Raw genomic sequence first — 20,777 nt, 5'->3', positions numbered from 1 at the left:
AACGCGTCGTACCAATAAATAATTTTCCAGTGAAAAGTTACCAGGGTTGTGTATTTTCATTTCAACATGAATTTTCACAAAGTTAAAGCCGAATCGATTGATTTCAATGTGTTAACAAATTTAAATGCGCGGTGGGTGACCTCACATTTAGTGGCCCAATGTATAATCCTAATGTATAATCCTATTATGTCCGTATGCAGGACGGATCCACGGAGTGAAATACATGCGAAGATATGGCGAACAAGATCCGCCGAAGAGGTCACTTGGTGTTAATGCTCACGGGGCGAGAGTCAGGATGGCCGGTCGGAGGGGAAGGGGAGGGCGGGAGGTAATGGCGTTGCGTGCGATACATCCCAGATGACGCTGGCGACGAGGCGGTTGTTCGTTCCAAGGGGGTTTCCATACCAAAGGAAGGAGGGTGGGAAGAAAGGATGGTGAGAGAGAGCGAAATAACATAGGAAGACGGGAAGTAGAAATGACTCGGAAAGTAAAAAGGGATAGCTCCAGGAATTTTGAGTTGAATGAATGCAGAGCTGTGATGCTTATTTTAAAACCTTATATTTTACAGTAGATAACTATTGAATAGAAAATATATTTTCTTTCCTTTTATAAAATGAAGCCTTATACTTTGCATGATTTCATAGATGAAATCACTAGCATTATTCACCGCGAACATATCGAGGTACCTTAGTAGAGAGTGCTGTAATTAGCTAGCCATCGGTTCATAAAAAATGCCTTTCTCGATGACAAGAAGACTTGTCTCCACAGTACGTGAAATATTTGACTGGTCTTGGATATGGTTGGCGAGGAGAGGCAGCTTTTAGATGAGATACGGAGGAGACAGAAGGTATGGATGGAGTTAGTGCTTAGCGGTGAGGGGATGTTGAAAATGGGGTTAGAGGGTAGAATGTTAGGGAAACGAGGGAGGGGAAGGAAAAGAATAGGATTTTTAGATAGATTGAAAGAGAGTAGGCCTTACAGTGAATTAAAGAAGGCAGTGCTGGAAGGAAAGGGAGGCTCCCAGCTCACTTCTTGAATACTCCATGAAAACCTACCTTAATCGGTAGAATACTAATAATAATAATAAGTTTAAGTACCAGACGTGATAGCTGAAGCTGAGAGCCGCAGATTGCGAAGGGTAGGGCACATAATACGAAGACAGCAAGAGGCCCTAATAACACAAGTATGGGCAGAAAACCCTGATGGAAGACGACAACCAGGAAGGCCGAGAAAAAGATGGAAGGATAAGGTGCTGATTGATGTGGAGAAAATGGGAGTCAGCGAGGCGGATGCAGTAGTTCGAAAGAGTTGAAGACAGACAGTTGGCGAGGCTAAATACCATTTAGGGTATAAATGGCCATGGGAGTGAGTGAGTAAAAGTTTAAGTAAGGGCGAGAGGGTAAAGGGAGGTAGAGGGAGGAGAGGACAGGTGTAACGGGGTTATTCTAACAAGATAACAGATACAGAATGGCTTTAATGTGGACAGAATATACATTGACTTTCAATAGATCTATAAAGATGCTTATGCCTTGAAAATGTTACTCCTTCCCATAAAAATGCAAGCATTCATTTTAAATAAGTATGCAGTTGTATTTCAAGTGTAATATTTATTAAATGTCCAGTATAGGGTTTGGGAGGTAGAACTTAATAGTTATTTCAATTAATTTTCATTGAGAGGGGTCGTTATTATGATCCATTGACTGTATAATTAAAACGCTCTCTATAAAGATACAAAACTATTCGGCATAAATGATAAACAGCTATTTCTTATAGCAGTCATTAAAGTCATTAATATCTCCATACGAAAATTCTTGCGAATATCTCGTACGATATTAGTTTATCCACAACGAAAGGAATCATCAATATTGGCTAATTCCTTCAAAGGTGTAATAAGAACTTCAATATATACAAGTAACTTGTGTGAACGGATCACAACTGTTTTGGAAGAAAATGTATATTGAAAGAAAACTTTTAACACAGTAAAAATAGGAGTTGAAAACCATTAATAATAAACGAATAAGAATGAAGTCTATTTCAAAATAATGAAGAAGTTCAGACGTCCTACTAGAGCAGTAATCACATTGATGAAACTTAACTCATGACCTGCCCATGCTCATGACCCATTGTATGGATTCATTTGTCTCGCAAATTAAAACCTGAAGTAAATATGGTTTATCAGCATTAATCTCACACTGCTGGCTTTGCCGCATACAATGCAGAGATCCAAATGGAAAAATATTATCCTGGCAGAAACAGTGCAGTAATGATAACTGTGCGGCGGTTCGATCAGTTAGTAGCCAGGTGTTTTAGGGATGAATAGACGTACTCCGAAACAAGAACAAGGTAGGTAATGAGGTCGAACTAGACCCGTGAATTAAGCTCCTAAGGGTAGGTAAATCTAAAAGGCGAACGTTAAATCTAGCCGTTGATTGGAGGCTGATCGGGCTTCATAGATCATTACTGCGGAGTATCGGCATAATCCGCGGTCAATTACTACGGTCGTTGGGATTTCAATAGTCTCTCGATGAATACCGACGCTTGATGCAATAATTATTAGGATGATGTCAACGCTTCACAACCGTTTTTCACGAGGTGAAAGGGAAAACTCCGAGGAGAATAACACAATCAAACAGCCCTTCTCGGGCGATTTCAGGTACCAATAGCTATTCATGAATAGGCCCTAATTTGGACGATTCTGCTTAGAGGATATGACCTACTATACGTTAAATACATGATTCAACTTAGTAAAACAGCTAATTTGAAATATATTGTGCTCTGAAGATAAAATTTGGAAGAAAATATTGCTTCCGGAGACAAATTTGGATGAAATATCACTACCACCAGGAGCAAAATAATGAATTAAAGTAATGAGTGAATATAGTTTTCCCTCCTCCATGCATCATTTCGCCACATTTCATTAAAAATATAAGCTTCAGTTGTTACTATAGTTGGCGCTTGATTCGATTATTTTTTCTTTCCTCTATTTAAGAGATATTTTATTGAACATAAATTTTATTTCACCTACTTTTTTGCGATAGAAAGTGATTCATACCTTACTTTTAGAACTCGATTAGAATTTCAAGTAAAATTGGCTGTAATTTGAGTAAAAGTTTGACATCTGATGATGCGACGTTATTGGTGGTCAAGGAATATTCCAAAATGTGAAAAATTGAATAAATAGTTTGATAACTGTATATGCGAAGTTATTATTGGTCAAGGAATATTCCAAAATGGGTAAAAATTGAAGAAAAAGTTTGATCACGGTTGATGCGAAGTTATTGGTGGCCAGGGAATGTTCACGTTTTTCCAACTAACTCCGTTTTAAGACAGTTTTTACAATATGAATAAAATATTCAGGCTTCACTTGGTGGAACCACATATCTATGGTGCTGAATTGATCCCTTAGTAATTTTCCACCAAACTTTTCTTGTTCCAAACCAGGGTTTCGACTAGTATATAGTCATTATCAAGGTACACTGTATATGGTCATTATCACTATATACTATTTGAAACCCTGGGTAGGAGCAATTAAAGTTTTTGTCTAACTTAACTACAGTATTTTTAGAAGTTACAAAACAGAGCAGTAGAATAAGAGGCATTGGGCGGGAGAAAGAGAGAAAATGAAGGATGCAATGAGTACGTGACTTACATGTCCAACGAGAAGAGGGAAAGGAAGAGAGGGAGGGTTGGAGAGAGTTGGAGCTTCGAGTGGGCGTTGTCGCCTCCCCATTACGCGGAGAGAGTCAGGAGGCCGCGAGGGGTGCAAGGAGGCATCGGGACCTCTCTCCCCCTATAATTGCTCCCTTCCTCTCCAGATGGCTCTCAGGCCACAGGCGAGAGGAGAAGGGAGGGCGGGGGAGCTCATTGGTGGCAATTCTATAAGGGGCTGGGAGGCAGAAGAGGATGGGGAATCTCACTCAGGACCCTTGAAGTGGAGGAGTGAGCGCGCGAACATCTCAGACAGTGGGAATTGAGAGGGTTTTCCAAGGGATCGCGTGAAGAGGGCACTTCAATCACTTCGCCCCGGAGGTCGCGGGTTCATATCTTTTTGCGGGCACGAGCCATACAGCAGGAGGAGTGAGAGTGGGACCCCCGTTCCCACTTTTTATCTCCACCACTTAATCTCCGTTGTTTTCATTTCGCCGCCGACTCCGAGGAAGTAGCAAAGGTCGTCTTGTGAAGGGTGCGCAGACAACTTAATGGCACTGGAAACCATTGTTGAGGACTGCAGTTCCTTGTGAGACACGCGACTCAGAGCAGGATGCTTTCCTAAGTACCGATCAACTCCCAGAAGACCTCATCAGCGGCGCCTAGGACTCAGGTCAGAGCACTCCTGAGAAATTAAAACGAAAGTAGGTAGTGCCGAACTCGAGTAGCTACGCATGCCATGGTGTGTTCATACTTCATATACTGTAAACGTTCAGGAGAGATACGAGTAATTGAGCCTAAGATGTTATCTACATTACCGAAATGCGTTGCCGTAAAATTTCGCTAGAATTACAAAATACAATAAATTAATGTTACTACAGTGGAATCAGGGTAATTCGAACTTCTTTAATTCGAAATAATCTTTAATTCGAATATTTCTCTCGGTCCCTAGCATTTTGTATTCTAAAAATGCTAAAAAATCGTGGATAATTCGAATGTTATTTTGGATAATTCGAATTTTTGGTGCGTCAAATTAAGGTATAAAATATAATCTGCGACTCAAAATAATAGTGAATCCATCGGAAAATATGCTTTACTCAGATGTTGCTGAGGGCATTTTAAGGTTACAATAAAAATGTTTCTATACTTTACTTCGTGGTTTGTTGATATAAATATTCCTGTTTTAAGGTTACTTTGATCTTGTTAATAGGCATTAACAAAAGTATTTATTCTTTATAAAGATTTTTGATTGGAAATATGAATTTTATTGTTTTGGACCTATTTATTAAGGACACCTATAATTCGAATTTTTGGATAATTCGAAGTTTTTAATTCGTCCCTTGATATTAGAATTATCCAAGTTCCACTGTATTTAGTTTGGTATATTTTTACCTTGCATACACATCTTAATGAATGCGACTTATTTCCCCCAATGAAATAATCCCGGATCAGCCAGCGGCGTATCTTTACGGATTCACCCGCAAGCACACGCTAAGAGCGAAAATTACAAAGAGAAAATCATTTGCCTTGGCCGGAATCCCCGCTGTGTCAGTTGGAGTGAGTATTAATTCAACTCTATAAGAATAATTATTATTTATTTGAATTGAAGCCCCATATAGGTGCAAGAATCGATTTCTATTGAAGTTTATCCACCGTTTTAGGTAAAAATTCTCTAAAATCGGACTCATGGTCAAGGATATTGATTTTCCATCCGAGGAAGTTTCGCATATAGGTTACATTTTTTGTACTGCATTTATTATAATATAGGCAATACCTCTTTCAACAATTATTTATTGAACTCGTGACATAAACCATGTTAGTACTTGTGTCGCTTATTTTGCGGATAATCTAATAGAGAGACTGTAATTGCAAAAATAGCCGCACTAAACATGTACTTATTACTTGTTGGTAGTGGAACCAGCAACTATAATTGATTCTAGCAATAAATTGCATCAAATGGCCCAAAGCAGAAAAATGAACTCGTTGATTCGAGTTTGCGAAAAGCAAACGAATTTTCTGCCTGCCGCTAAAATTACGCCCATTTTAAAATCGCATTTGCTAAGTGATTTCGCAATTCCATAGGTTCGAGTGCTAGCTAGTATTTAATCACATTTCTACCATTTATCACGTTCTGCAACGTTCTGACTACACCTGCTTCGGTTTTAAGAGAATAAAATTTTTTTACCACCCGTTTTCATTGAATAAGATTCTATTTGAAAGCGACGATAACGTACGACGCATGAATATATTCACAGCAAAAAATGTTGTAAATAATTAAATGTTTAGCCTGCGACAGAAATACTCAATTATACCACTAGAAGAGAATTATACTACCATTTTAAAACTGTTAACAAATAATCAACAAGTAGAAAAATAATTATATCTTACATTTGATAATAAAAAATCATTCCCACACGATAGAATGAAAATGATGTAAATGGAAGTAGGAAAACGAATGAAACTCATTATTTAATATGCTCGTAAGACATAAGGGCCTGTTAGCGGGCGGCACTCGTGATGATAACGCAGAGAAGTGGCACTGAAAAATTACGGTCCGTGAATCTTAAACGGGTCACATAAAGAGTGACGCACGCGACAATAGACCCAGCTGAAGCAAGAGAAGGAAATAGCGAGATAGAGGAAAATGATATGAACACACGAAATGAGTTCAAAGACGTGAGCCGAGTAAATAAACAGTGGGTAGGGAATTTTTAAATGCATGTTAAGCCTAAAAAATAGTCAATGACTAAATGAGTTCAGGGCAATTTAACATTGGTTAAGGAATTGGGAGAAACAATGCTCATAAAATACCTAGAAATGGACCTTTTTAGTACTCAGAGGGGCTTCTTATCACCCTTGTGAAGTTATAACGCTTCATTCGTGAACCATATAAAGTCATTATAAAATCACCAACTATGCAATTTGAAATGCTTTAACTGTCGCCGCTACAATGACGGGCTTATTTCAACGATTAGGTGATTATTAACGCGTAATCCATAAATACTCAGGAATTATATCATTAATTTTTTTATATTTATCGACACTTAAACAATATGTACCAATTTTCGGAAGAAATCTGTCGCGCTCTAACATTAACTATAAAAATTGCCACGGTTTTCACAAAATCATGCATTGAAATGTACAGAAAAAATTTAAATAAACCGCTTAAACCTTTCATAATGAAAGGCCATTTAGAATATAGCCTATTATGCAAGCCCTTTAGCTACACTGTACAGGAAAAGAATCTTTTATCAACTGAAATTTATAGCGTCAAAATTATAATAAAGTACCAATCATGAGTCATAATTACCCGGTTATTCACAACACTTTGCGGGCAAAATGAACCGTAGGGCTACGTATTCTTATCCCTTTTCCACAAAAGTTTTTACTGCGTGCAACACGTTTCGGCTCACTGAGCCATCATCTGGTATCAAGGTATTGTACCAGATGATGGCTCAATGAGCCGAAACGCGTTGCACGCATTAAAACATTTTGTGGAAAAGTGCTACGATCTTTTATTTATTTAAGTATGTCTAACTTCCACCAATTGAAGCCTGAATCTGTTGAACGTATTCTTATCCCTTATCTCTTTCGTGGTGCCTCAACACGCGCTGTTGGTGAGATGCCGTTGCATCCGGTAATTTAACGGCTGCACCACCAAACGGGTGAGCCAATCTCTTCCATTCAAATCAAATTGCTTAAGGAGCGGTAATCAATCCTGAAGGGGGTCCTTCGTATTTGTGGGTCACGTTTTCTAGCAGTCTTTATTAAGGCACGATAATAAACTTCATAGCACCACAATGATCGTTGGTAACCCACACCGGTTACAACACTTGCTTGCTATCATTATAATACATTCTCCAAGATTAACTCTAGTATCAACAAATTCATTTTGAAAGATATTGAATGTTTGACTCAGTCGACTATCTGAGATCCACTCTATCAATTGAGGAACAAGATATTTAACCATCTATTAAATATCGGCAAAATGCTACATAAATTACTGTATAAAAGTTAAATGACATATTCTTGTCTCAAGAGCTCAAGAGAGACGCAATAAAAAAAAACTTTAATAAAATAACCCCAATAACTTAGGATGTTTACACCAATTTTTAAATGATTCAACTTATAGAAGTGAGTCATATTGTTTTTTGCTAAGACGACTGGGACGAACTCGATCCTGGATGACAAAATGCTGAATATTGCGTTCATTATATAAAAAGATTAACAAGAATATCAATATGTTGAACTAACTAATCGAGTACGCTCTTGATGATGACGAGAATACCTAAATTCCAATAAAATATGATTAACAAAAGATTATAATGAGCTAACAATTAATATCATTATCTCATTAAGGCCTAATAATGGCATAAAATCAGGTGATTCGGTGCACAGAAAGAGTAGGTTGAACAATTAAGCCTTCATTTCACTAATCCAAGTATATTTGCTCCCATGAGTCAATGAGGTAGCGAAACCAGTAGCGTTCGAAGGCGTGAAAATGAATTCAACTGAATTAAGGGATAATGCAGGTTCCAAAAAATCAAAGCTGGAGCAAATTTGGGCGGATGAGGCCTGCGAGGCTTTCAATTAGCATTTGTCCTTTCGGTAGCCGTGCACCAATTCCTGGATCAATTGCCGTCCTGGGACTGACGACACCTTCGCCTCTGTATATAACGCCACTGCAGCGCGAGAGACTTCTAATGAAGCGGCAGGAAGCCGAACTTTCTAATTACTCCCCCGCGGCGCCGTGTAGTCTGTCCCACTCAAGCTGACTGGCCGCCAAAAGCCTAATGAACCCTTTAGTCGACAAGCAAGTGCGATGACTCCCGAAGCGCACACGGAAATCTTTGCCGGTGATGGCTCGGAGTTTTTCACAACTACTGAACTTAAACTTAACTTGGGTAGCTGGGACGAAGACAAATACCTCGAATTGTTTACCGATAAATGTGTATCAATAATATGGAAGATTTAATTCGTAACCCCAATGTAAATGTAATATTTCGAAACCTTCCGCGTGAACGGCGGTGAAATATACAAGAATTGCCGAAAGAAAATATTCACCTGGACCGGGAATCGAACTACGGACCTTTAGCTTTCCGGGCCACTGCGCAGACCACTACGCTATCCAGTTTATTTTATTCCCATGCCCATGGTATAATTTCACATGGTATAATTGCCATGGGAATTAAAGAAACTGGATAGCGTAGTGGTCTGCGCAGTGGCCCGGAAATCCAAAGATCCGTGGTTCGAATCCCGATCCAGGGGAATTACTTGCCAACGTAAAGTCTACAAAACTGAAGTTAAATAATGAAACTCTCTGAGAAATCATTGCGACTGCAAGCAATCGCAACAGGAAGCATGAATAATTAAGTTGTGTTAAAGTACACGACACAAGTTTAGATCTTGAAAACACTTTTTAAAATCAGCATATTTCTGTTTTTAAGGTATTTTTCATCTAAATGTCATTCATTTATATTTACAGCCATTCCTCCAGAGGGGGGTATTATAGCTCCACTATGGTAGAGTAATGATTGCTCTCAGACCCACGTGTGAAGAATTTGCTATCACGCACTTGAGAACGAAATTTTCTCAAAAACAATTTCTTCCATCTTACGTTAAGCTTTGCGAAACTAATGATTGTAACCCCGTACATGTCACGATACATCAAGAATCGGACAAAATTCACCAACTAATTCTTAACTGTAAGGTATTCCATTATAAGAATTCTTGGATAGTCAACTTTTACTTATATCACTACTTTCTCACGCGACCAGTGACGTCATGGCAAAATCAGCAGTGCTGGAACGCACTCTCCTCAACTTTTTTAAGAGGTGAAATACTACTGGCCCTTTTTTAATTACAAGTTATACTTTAAATTTTATTGCATAATTTTTTGCTTTAGTAACAAATTTATTTATTAGAAATTTGTCGGCAACAAAATTGGTAAAAAAGCTATTTGACTATTATGTCTTATGTTAACCAATACCGGAACGGCATTCCGTCACCATGACACCACGCAACCCGGGTTTCGATGAGTAAATACACGGCACAAATTTATTATAATTATATTATTTAATGCTGTATGATTCATTATTTAAAGTAGTTGTTAAAATATTTTTTCAAATATCTAAATAACAGAAATGTGCCGATATTTAAAAGTGATAACATGATTTCGATGATGATGACTACCAATCGAAATCCGGGTCGCGTTATGTAAAAAAGTAGTGATATAAATAAAAGAGAACTATCCAAGAAGGCTTATGAAGAATCGGACTTGCAATCGGATTCATAATTTAAAAGAACGCCTGTAGACTAACCAGCGGCCTATCTCTGTAATTTATTTATTTATTATTTCTTTCTTTCTTCCCCGTAAACAGCACATAGAGGCCTTTTCAACGGAGGATTAACAAAGTACAAAACAAATATCCATGCCCTGGATGGAAACCAGCTCCCCAGGCGGGATTCGAATCCACTACCTACGGTTTGGCAGGCGAGGACTTTACACCACCGCCACCTAGGCCAGCCCACAATTTTTGGAAAGTTACCCCCAAGTGCGCTTGTTTAATGAGTTCAAGAATTCCGTCCATATTCAGATGATCCTGGTTTGATTCCAAATCCAGGAGATAGAGCTTTCCAACACAGAATTTAAGCACTGTAATCAATCTTATATTATTCACAATTTCCCTTACACTTCTGCTGCGGCATTACATTCTACACTGCAGATATTTGAATGAGACAAACTCCCGTTCGAAGCAAACGGAACGGGAAAAGCACTCTGGATGGACGAGAGAACCCTTGAATTAAATAACGGTCATTTCATCCCCCTCCTAAAACGACGGTTCTTCCAAACCCTCATTGGCCGCACTAATCCCAGAGTCCGTCTGCACCCACTCTCAATTGGGTTGTGATACGACGCCAGCATTGCAATTGGTTACTTTAAGAGCAGGGGAAGGGGACGAGTATGGTAGTGGAAAGAAGGATACTTGTGGGGGCTGACGGTTATGCAGGATTTACGACGGAAACAGTTCGAGTCAGCCCTGGGAGGACTTTCTTCTTGCCACTTAAGCGGAGGACTTGGCGTTTAGGGAGGGGAAGATGTGAGCACCACCAATTTGGACTCAACCGCGGGGAGCGACAAACTCCAAACGATGAAACTTATCCACAAAGGTCAAAATCCACTTCCAACTGCTCGTGAATTATACCTATTACTCGAAGACTATAGCAAGATGAGTTAAACTGAATTGCCTCGTGTTGCTCTGCCTCAGGCTTCACTTTATGGTATCATTCCATTTTCACGATGACAGTTAAAAAGTTGCAACTGCTCACAGAAATAGGTATGCAAGTTTCTGCTTTTAAGTTAATAAAAATGTATATTTACTTATTTTATCAATTTATATATACTTATATACATAGCAGGATTAAGGGAGGAAGCACGGGGGCACGTGCCCCTGCAGACGCTTAAAAAATAGACAAGATTTTTAAAACTGTTATTATCACGTTCGTTTTATTTTCAGTATTACGGAGCCTCAATCATTTAATTTATCAAAAGTAGCTTTCATATCAAAATAAAGAGAATATTGTCTACAGTAATTGCTGTATTTTGTTTTTAATCTTAAATATGAGAATACCTGTCATACCCTCAAAACTTAAAATTAACAAGAAGAATTAATGATGATGGTCATACCAATCGATTTTCGAGGACAACGGTATTTTTTGCCAGACAACTGGTCCACACAAATATTTAAACGGAGGATTATACGTATTTTTCACAGCAATAAAGCTCGACGTAAATATTAAGCTAATAAGATACATGCGGACAAAACGTTTTTCAATTTTCCAACTGTTACATATTCCGCTCAGCATGACGTAATTTCCGAATGTTTAGTCGGATATGAAACCCTGGGAAATATAAGGTGAGTAAGCATATGAATAAAGGGAATTAACTACGTTGCAACTAAAGAGAAAAAGCTTAAAATATATGTTCCTCAATGGAGGTTTATCAAGTTTTTAATCCGATTGAGCACTATGAATTCCGAAATTAAAAGAAATTAAAAATTGTATAACCCTATAATAATTGAAGGGATTAAGCAACTTAATACTAAATTGATATGATAGACCATTCTTAGCGACAACAGTTTAATCACTTGAGAAAAATATTTTTTTCCAGATAAGCTTCCCATAGCCACTTTTTACGTATACCTATTTCCTTACTGCACAGATTTCATTCTTTTTACCTACCAATAGTGTCCATATCTAGATGAGTGAATTTAGAAAAGTTGAAAAAGATGAAGACCAAAGGCCAGCGCCATCGCCATTATCTTTCCAAACTATTTGGACGTAATGAGCAGCAAAAATTCATTTGTATATTTTTTTACTTTCTAAAATCCCCATCATTACGTCGACTTTCGGCTATACTGAGCAGTTCCAAAATTCATAACGTTATTTTCGTTCCCATTACAAACCGTCAGCAATTTACGAGGACATCATATTTTCACGGTTGATTAAATCGGAAAAGAGTGAATTAAAGGGAACGAGAATGATGGAGACTGTTATGAGATCACTTAACGGTCCTTGAAGGGCGCCGAAAGGTCTGCTAATTAACGTCAAACCTTGGAGGACCGGCAAAGAACGTCAATTCTTGATTACCAACTCTCCTGAAAGGTGCTAAATAGGAGGGATAATGAATTAAAATGATCAAACGCATTAAGTGAAGAAATAAAAAAAAGGAAACGGAAAGTTACACGTAATTTAAAAAGTAATCGTTACAAAGCTGTATATGAAGTCATTAAATGAATAAACTCATTAGAGTTTGTTAAATCGTAAAAATATAATGTAACCAACCGATAGGATGGTATTTCTTCCGTAGAGATAATTAAAATTAACCTTGAAAAACCAAAGGGCAGGGTGGGTAGTATACAGTTTTACTCGGATAAATATTTCTTATGGGGAATCTTAAGTAACGTTGAAGTAGGAGGTTTTTCTCATTAAGATAATTTTAGCCATTTTGGGGAATAATGATTTAAAAAATATTATGGCGGCAATCCGAAGACGAAGTCTTCGCACAACAGGACTAGCTTTAGCTGTTATTTCGGAAAAATAAAGATCAGATTCCACTATCTTACTTCGGTTTTATTCGCAACCATTAGTAAAGTCATTTCCAATAAAGTAAATCAAGGAACCCTTAACTACCGAAGTACTTACTAACTTTTTACGTTGATAAAAACGGCATTATCCGCTAAGGTACGAAATTACATATTTCATAGAAATCTCAACAAGTAATAGGTACCATTATCCTATTTTTTTTACAAAAAAACTGAATTAATTCCTCCGTCCAATCCCTGAATTAGATTGAAAATCGTGCTTTACTTCCCTATTCTTATTGAACTTCCCCATTGAACCATTCCGCAAACATACACGTTTCCATAATTTCAAAAACCAGGAGGCACACGGCATTAGCTTTTATGAATCCTAGTGCCACATCAAAACGGTCAGAATAATTTTCCCAGGATATCGACCCTATGATAAGACCGATACTAAATTGAGTTGAGCCAATATAAAGAAACTTCACCGAGGCGAGTAAGGATTGGACATGGACGATAATCAAGGGGTCTCGAACGTAGTTTAAGGAAAGGGAAAGAGACTAATGCAAGAGCGGGAGTGTATAAAACGGAAACATAGGGAGTTGGAGGGCGCAATGCTCCTCTTCAAATGGCTTTGAGTGGCCAGGAGCCAAGTTGAGGGCGAGACTCTTCGAAATTGGCCGCCTCCTCCTTCCGTCCCCCAGAGTCAGGAAAGAGCACGTGCCTGTTTCGGACCTTTCTCTCGCCCCTCTTCCCAGCCTCTTCGCCATCCGCAACCGCCAGCTGAAGCCACAACGTCAAACGGATAGCGTAGATCTCAAGAGTAAATACATACATGGGCGCCCTAGGCGGCTACGAAGTTGAGATGAGACCATCATCCTCTAAATCTCACCTCCAGAAATTTAATAGGAAATGGAAATCGTTAGCAATTAAACACTTGGTGAGCTTAGTAATAAAGATCTGTACCCCAGTGGTGGCTATTTACAATACCTTTGTGAAATTTCTTAACAGCCAACCTTTTATGCATGCAATAGGTGTTTGATATAATTTTAAAGAATGAATTTTGCTATTGCTTTTTTTCGTTTAATTTTTGAGGTTGGTGCCACTTTGTTAAAAAATAGCCAACTACGATTTTTCAAAAGACGGATGGCGTAATATTACGTCCTTAGCACCGAAAGTGCTGAACACTAATAAACCGCATTTTAAATAAACGAAAGGGAAAAATGTGTTATTCCACATAATATTTTGTTTAAATTTTTCGCTCAAAATTACCATTATTTTTTCATTATACAGGGTTATTCTAAATGATGGACTCATTTCCAATTTTGCTTTTATTCAAGTACAAATCGAAAATGAACAAGCTTTATGCCAATTTCAAAGTTTTTTCATAATAAGTGATATCATTTAAATTTAATTAATTGAAAAAATTGTAATGATCAATGCATGCATCTTTGAAAATGGGTCCATCATAGTGAACATTTAATTGCTAAATGGTATGAAAACCCCGATGCAGAGGCCATAGTATCGCGCTGTTTTCGGTGCTCTGATAATGAATAAATAACATTTTGTAAAAATTCCACACATTTTCGCCGAGCACTCTCAAATTATGCAGAGGTTTGGTTAAAATCCTGATGCATCGCTTTCTTGTCATCATTTTAGTAAATGTAAATAAATTTTCCAATAAAAATAGACGGCAAGAAAACTGGCGCTATCGTGACGTCAGCTGATCAGATCCATCGTGTGATCTCGACATCTTATTATTAAATCAGAGGTTAGGCTTTAGCTCTCAACGAAACTGAGCTGTCTTCATCGTATCACCACCGTAAGTTGAAGGTTGTTGTTGTTGAAGAAGTTGAAGAAGTCCAACGCCAAGAGTAAATAAAATAAATGAGCGATCTTCAGCTTTGGTGCATGCGATAATGATTGAAATGGCAAAATATCACAACAGAAATTAATTGATTATGAAATGGCTACGATGCAGTACACAAGAATTAATAGCCAGAATTTATAGTCGCGAAAAAACTGCCTAAGCCATTTCACTGAGATATTTAAGCCTGATACCACTCTTTTTAGAGAGTCTTTAAAGCATTCAAGTCATTGAAATTGGGTTAACTCATGAGGTACATTTTTGTGTCCTTATGATTAAGATTGCATTCAAAATAATTAATTCGGCCAGAGTTTTGAAGTCATGAGGAATTTTCATTAAATACGAAATAGAAAATCGTATCAGGTGATGAAATTAGACAGTACTTTTACAAAATTATTCGTATTATTAATGCAAAACTATTTATAAAAGTATTCGTAACTTACCTAACTATTATTTCTTTTGTACGTTACGTTACTTATATTACAAACTTTAGGAAAGTTTGTGAATGCTTGCACCTGAGTCAGGTCAAAATACTTCCAACACAAAATCCGTTTCAAAGGAAAATTTACTCCCAGCTATATTGATCGATACGACACTTATACGCCTCGAGTATTCTTAGGAGCTGAATTCTAAATTCCGTGCGAGTTCCTCCCACAAATATTCAAATCTATTCTCGTTTGCTTAATGGTGGGGAGCATTTTGCTACCTGTCTTTTGTTTGAGAATTCTCTGCAAGATGGCCCACTTATTATTCCCACAGAAAGTGGATCAACTCTTTTTTTTCCCTTTAAGTGTTTGCTTGTCCCTTTCAGAAAATATCTGGGTCTCGGAATATGATTGATTTATTTCTTTTCTCTTCTCTCCCATTTATCGCGTGAGAAATATCATCTTTATGCCGTGGAAGTCAATATTCCTTCCAGGCTCTTAACCGCCAGTGGAGGGAGACGATGTTTGCCTGGTTATCCCTCAGTCTGTAGACAACGATGCCGTCAATGACTGTGGGAAAATCCATTATCCCCTCCGGTTTCGAGGAACATTCTAAATTTTCGTAGTATTTTCTTTTACCGTGTTTTGATTTTCTATCCCATTCTTTGATATCCGTTAATTGAAAAAATATAATTATTTATTGGTGATTTATTATCGGCCATATCATTATCGGTATAATCGCTCATAATTATTATCGGTGATTTAATTTATACGACGGATTCCATTGATTACATTCTTAAATATTTAATGGACAGATATACATGGAACTTAAGTGCTGTAAAATCTTAAAATTAAAGTATTTTCACATTCTTTATTTGATAGGAAAGTAACTTATGGAGTAAATTTTACGGCATTTTATACTATACTCTTATTTCCTCCAGTTTATTTATATTATTGGCACAAGGATGACCAAAATACTGTAAAACCTTGAAGACATCTGAAATGATTGCGTTCAAAACTTCATTGCAATTGTCACAACTCCATATTCCGAAACTAACTATTAGCACTCTAATTAACATTCATGTAAGATAATCTCATGCCTGTTGTTCACAGCCAAATTTCAGGCAAATGTTAATTGATCAATTTCAATTAATAAAACTTTTTTTAACTTCAACGAAACAAGCTTAATATAAATTAAATCAATTTTAACTAAAATACGAGAGCAGCCCCTTCCTATGTAATTTCAAGGCATGAGAAGCGAAACCGTCAAAAGGAAAAACTTTTTTTGGGTATTTATTTTATTATAACATCTGGTTAGAAGTGTTTAGACGGATTCTCATGAATGAATAAATAACAAAGTTTAATTACGTGAGAATATCAGTGGCGAATCTATTAATTTAAAGACTGAGAAGCCATATATGTAATGGAGACTTAGCTGCTGTATTGTGACCATGATTATTTTACCAAAGATTTGTTTCGGTTGAGAGAAACAGAAAGGAGAGATGGCAAGGATAAAATTATGAAAACTCCCATGAAACTGCTCGTTTCAGTTTAGTAATCATAAACCCATTATTCTCGAATAAATACCATGTTTTAGAATAAATACCTACATTAAATTTCTTTTATTACTCACGACTTTAGGCGTGTTGGCTCTTGATAATTTACAGTTGTGATATTATGATTAGAAAAAAATGTTAGCATACAATTTCCTTGGTCCAACGATTAATGAAATAAAAATTCCAAAAATATTTTCAGGATATAATTTCGAAGAAGTTAAGAATACGAACATTCTAATTCAAGGGATCAGGTTAGATGAATTAACAAGTGTAATAAATTTGAATTTCATTAATCTTTTCATTCAATTAACGGAAAGGCATCCTCAGAGAACTTTTGATTTTTTCTTTTACGCTGACGTTTAACCAATAAATAACATGAGACTATGACGGTTTCTAACATTTATCACTTGATTTAATGAATAAGAAAGATGGCAATTTTTCCACAAATATCCACAATGTTTTGGAAAAATTGCAATCTCTCTTTTTCGTTAAATCAGGATGTCTGTTTGAGCAGTCCATATTAATTTCGATATCATTATCTGTTAAATTCAATGAAAAAAAGGCAATTTTATCAATAGCTAACGTTCAAATTATAAACAATAAGAGACTGTGATGATTTCTAACATTCATCACTTAATTTAATGAAAAAGACAGAATTCGACAAATTTCCACAATTTCGTGGAAAAATTGCTCTAATCTCTATTTCGTTAAATCAGGATGTCTTTCCACTACATTTCACCTGCTTCAGTTACTTTTATTTAGGTACCACTTAAGATCAACCAACAACTCGGAATACATTTTCATAGCATATTTTCAAAGACCAACTTTACTACATGAAATTGGCATTAATAAGAGAATTCTTTATTCCAAACTAAAAACAACAGAGACGAATATTCTAATTCATGATAGTAGATCAGACGAAAAACTATCTCACTTTTAGAGTCCACATCGCTCAAGGTTTATAATTTTACAAATAATTTGTCCCACACAATTTTTTGATGCATTTTTTATCTTGATTCGTGAGTTCCCAAATTACTTCCCAACGGCGTAAATCCTTCAACGACCCACTCCAGCTCTCCTTCGAACAGTGCACAAAAATTCTCCCTCATTTGATCGCCCGTCCTCCCGACTAATTTTTTCGCGCGCACCCGAGGGTACTCCCGCTCGTTTAAAGACCAGCGCTCTTAAAGGGCTTCAATCAGGTCGGCTTAGTGCACGAAAGTAGACACTCGGAGTTAGGACACAGTTTTTACCGACCGCAGCAGTTGTTTTTTTATTCGCGACTAGAAGTGCATCCTCGACGGAATTGCTTTGAACTAAGAGGCTCTCTCGACGCTCCCGGGCCCATCCCGAACCATTATCGTTGGGGAGGCAGGCAGGGCGATAAAGTACGCTGCACTGACTCCCAAACGAGTCAGCTTTTAAATCCTTCTTTGCCATACCACTCTTCCGTTGTTTTAAAGTCCTAAAAGTGATTTACTGAATCCTTCCATTTCTTCCAATCCTATGTCAGTTTAGTTTTTCTTACAAGTAACCCTTTTCATTTTCCCCAAAAATTTGTCTTTGGTCAACACCAAGTGACTTTCCTACTATTTTTCCCGCAATAATGCTTCCATTTCTATTTAATAAGACAGTTGAGGAAGCACCGGAATAAGTAACCAAGAATAATAGAGTAATAACAATGGGGACCGAGATATATGACATGTATTCCATACGACACATCGACATCCCCATTGCGTTTTAAATGCTCAAAAAAATTGGCAATTACTTTATGAGAGCTATAGGAAAATTGGAAATGAAAATTAATTTCCACACGCCATGAGTGGAACCAATATCCACGTTTTGGCCCATTTTTAAATGCGAAAGACGCTTTGCGCCAGCATGATAATGGCATAAAGCGTCAAACCAGAGTCAACTTGCTTTTTTTAATATTATAGTAGGTAAGGAGTCAAGGGGTACTGTGCCTTAATGTTGAAGTCCACGGAAAACTTAGTCGTTCAGATCATATCACAAGCGTATCTAAGACGACTGTCGAAAGAAGAGTGGACGAGAACAACGGCAGAGGAGGACCTTGTATCAGTTACCTAGAACACGAGAAAGAGAATTAATACACGTACTAGTATGAAAATTTTCTGACGGCAGAATTAAGTGGAGAGCTTTGCCACACCAATCTCGTGACTGTTTACCACTGATGATCATCAACTCTTTCCGTTAATCAGCAAAAACCAATATCTGATGGTTGATCTAACGGTGAATCTCCATTCAGAATCCTCTCCCTTACGACAGGAATACGTAATGGAGCGACTTCATCTGGGGTGGAGTAAGGTGTTGGAATGGTGGATGTAATTTTAGAAAGCAGTTTGTCCAGTCTTCGGGAAGAGGAGAGCTGCCTCCAATCCCCTCCTTTGCATGGGGATGCACAGCAACACAATACTGCTCGCCCCCTCTCCCCTTTCGTTCGCTGGCTGCTCGTGAGACCGTGGGAGAGATGGAAGCCACGGCGGGTGACGCGTGGGTGCCTTGAATGGAGAGACTGGACCCCGTCCCATCGCCTCCCTCCCAGCGGGACAGACAAAGACCAGGACACGCCCCCGCTGAAACAGCCTTCAACTTTACCCGCCGGGCGCTCAAAATGATCGTCATTTGTCTCCGCCGCGCCCACACGCCGACTCCTCTTGCAGCAGTCAATGCCACATTCCACGTTTAACATCCAGGTACTGCCCCGCGCGCCGTCTCAATGAACCCAGGCGGTTGTTTTTCGGAAATAAAAACCAATGATTCTGGACATAAGTGTGAAAAGATTAGCTCATTTCCTAAGCCAAGTGTAGCCGAATGTGATTTTTAAAATCCCAAGAGTGTTGTACAAGAAAAACAATGCCCGTGGAGTAAAAACAATTGAAGACGATATTCCCTGATATGCATCAAAGATTAAATAACCGATGCAACATTATCATCATATAGTAAAAACCATACTTTACGAAGATATATACTTATTCGTCCAATATATTTTTCATTTATTATATTTATCTTAATCATCCCGAAAACAGCAGTATTTGGCCTTTGTATTGGACTGTTTACAGCAATTAACACAGGACAACCATAAACAACAATGTCCTGGTTAAGTATCATCTGCCTAATCGGGACTCGAACCCGCGACCATCAGTGTGGCAAGCGAGTAACGTACCCCGCCGCCACATATTCCGTTCATAACACAATTTGTATTTTCTATGAACAAAAAATGAAAAAAGACAGTGAAATACTTAAAAATCGAAATCTTTAAAATACTGATAATTTTCTTTTTAAGTAATAATTCGATTTGAAGGAAATAAAAATTCCAAACGTAATAATTCAGATGAAAACAAACACCACCTATAGCAATGAAATCAAACTCTAATTACAATTATCATGCTTTTTATATCCATTTAGGCCTTAATAATCATTTTGATAATCTGGTCCCGTGATTTTGTCATTTCAATGTTAGACGCAAGTGCAGAAACCAAAAATCACTCGGGTAGTTGTATCTGCAGCTGGAGCCGTTCACTCTGTAGAGGTTCCCTCTCTCCATTCATTGTATCCCGCCACTCTCCTTTGCTGCCGTCGGCGACTATGCCAACGCCGCCGACCGTCGCGTGTCTTTGCCCCCACTCACGCACGCGAGCGCCCCCGCGCAACGATTGAATATCCGCACCGAGAGATATTGTGGCGAGAGGGCCGGAAGTGATGCATCCGCTAGCGTCGACTTCCTTCTCGATCGAGAGATGCCTCAAGTCCTGTTCACGACGCCGGCGAACCGATATGGGAATCGCCGTGAATCGGATACCTTGTGAAGGTAATAACCGGAGATGCCGACACTTTTAAGGATATTCCAACGAGACGCGAGGTAAATTTCGATTCCTTAAAAATATCTACACACGGCGGAATCTGCCCGAACGGTGACCTATATTCAGCGGTTATCTCCATTAGAGGTCACTTCACAACGGAACCGAACGTATTTCCCATTCAAATAATGTAAAATCTGCTTTTCGGGGGTCATTTCCTTCAAGCGACAGTGGTCAAAAGTTTTTCTATGGCTGCCACGATTTGCTAGTTTACTAGGCGAAACTTCGAATTCATGGCTAAATAAATATTTTGAAATTTGGTCATTGCCACTCAGCATTATTTGGTAAAACCTCGATCGGTTTCAACACTCCCGTGTCAA

The 20,777-nt window shown here is 38.0% G+C and overlaps 1 protein-coding gene across 1 annotated transcript in view; it reads right to left on the bottom strand.

Moving 5' to 3' along the window:
* LOC124156025 (actin cytoskeleton-regulatory complex protein pan1-like) overlaps window positions 1-20,777 on the bottom strand; it is a 450,499-nt gene that overhangs the window by 203,428 nt on the left and 226,294 nt on the right. The gene's annotated exons all lie outside the window — the stretch shown is intronic.

Source organism: Ischnura elegans, chromosome 3 (genome assembly GCF_921293095.1).
Source record: "Ischnura elegans chromosome 3, ioIscEleg1.1, whole genome shotgun sequence".
Taxonomy (NCBI): domain Eukaryota; kingdom Metazoa; phylum Arthropoda; class Insecta; order Odonata; family Coenagrionidae; genus Ischnura; species Ischnura elegans.
The sequence above is the reverse complement of the archived record's forward strand: the minus strand, read 5'-3'. Positions and strand labels throughout refer to the sequence as shown.